Genomic DNA, 1880 nt, shown 5'->3' with positions numbered 1-1880 from the left:
AGGCTATTGATATTTTTGTATAGACTTATTACTACCTCAATACCACCCAGTCTACGTGATAATTTTTGCTTTTCAAGGTCTTGCAGAAATGTACAAATTATTCTACCTCGTATTTCAACTCCTATTTTTGAACGATCATTCCTAGTAAGAGTATCTCGTCTTTGGAATAAATTGCATAGACATTTAAGAAATTTTTCATATTCAAGAAACGTTTTTAAGAAAAAACTTTTTTTGTATATTTGTGAAAATACTGAGAATGAATAAATTCCTCTTACATAATTGCTGTTATATTTTTTGTTGTATTTTTTCATTTATTTATTATTTTATTTTTATTTTATTTTTTTTTTTGAACAATATTTGCTTTACAATGATGTTACAATATAACGTATGTTGTAAACTGAACAAATATCACATTCCTTTTGAATTTTACTTTAACGGAATTATCGTTAACAAGGACCATACCAAATTTTTGTGAGTTTTACATATTTAAATATCTTTTATGCTACTTTTTTGGCTGGGGGGCCATAGTTTATAGTTTTTACTTGTAATTATAAATAACTCGTTAAACTCGGTAATATTTACTATTATTATTAATATGTATTTATTAATATTAATATTATTGGCCAAATGTGGCTTTAAATTATTACAATAAATGAAATGAAATGAAAAAAAAATAAAAAAATATACTCATATCTAAAAGAAGAGAAAACTCATCCTCTAGAAGATAAGATATGAACACTTCTAGATGATGCTAGAAGAAGTAACTTCCTAGTCACATCTAGAAGAGACTTTGGCAATACCTTACTTCCAAGAGTCTTCTAGAAGTTTCTTCTGCGGGTCTTCCAGAAGTATCTTCCACGTTACTCTTAGACGTTTACCAGCTCGTCAGCAGTTCTACCCGACTGGTGACAAGTATTCTTATACTTCCGCAACATCGCTGGCGAGCTTTTAGCACGTTTGGAAGTTTTGCACGGGTAAATTCTGCAATAGAAAATGTTTGTAGGGTAAGCACGTGCTTTTGTTATGTATTGTTATACCAACAACAACATTCGTTTACATATGTTAAGAAAAAAATGTTGTTCATGCGGATGATTTTCAAATATTTATACACAAAGTAGATTTCATTTAAAATCATATTAAAAATCTAGACCGTTTACACTTACTATTTTTGGCATTTAGGAAAATTTATTTTTTTCGAATATTTCTTGAAATTGTGTTTGATGTGAAAAATAAGAAGGAAAAATTGGATATTTATTAACATTTTTTTAAGATAAAAAATAGATATTTAAATATAACATTACATTCTATTTTAAATAAACTTTTCATTCATGTTTTTCAATTTATTAAAAATTTGTTGGTTCTTTATACAGTGAATCAATTAAGTAATTTGCCTATGTAAAATTTTATAAATTTTAAGAAAAAACTTTATGTGAACAATTATTTTTAGCAAAATAAAACAACTTGTTTGTTGTATTTTTAAAAGAATATCTTATATTTTAATTTTATACCATAAAAAGTAAAATCGTTATATTAACCCATTTACAGCCACTCAAAAGGTACAAGTAAAAATTTTTAAACAGAAACGAAAAAAATGTTAAAAAATATTAATAATCTGGACATTAGAGGGGATTTTCGCTTTTATGTAGTTCGCGTTTTTTACCGGTTTAGAGCTGTCACAAAAACTATAAACAGATTTAAATGGCACACACGGCCATTACTATGTTATCACATTATTTTTAGACCATTTGCTTCAAATTAATAACTGGAAAACATTGTTTAAAAAATTATAACATATTTAGTTTATAACTTGTTTTTAGTATATATGTGGCCACTGAAGTTTAATAGATTATTACAACAAAAACAATAAATGCAGTAAAATT

Source organism: Lucilia cuprina, chromosome 4, assembly GCF_022045245.1.
Source record: "Lucilia cuprina isolate Lc7/37 chromosome 4, ASM2204524v1, whole genome shotgun sequence".
In the NCBI taxonomy this organism is placed as follows: domain Eukaryota; kingdom Metazoa; phylum Arthropoda; class Insecta; order Diptera; family Calliphoridae; genus Lucilia; species Lucilia cuprina.
The sequence above is the reverse complement of the archived record's forward strand: the minus strand, read 5'-3'. Positions refer to the sequence as shown.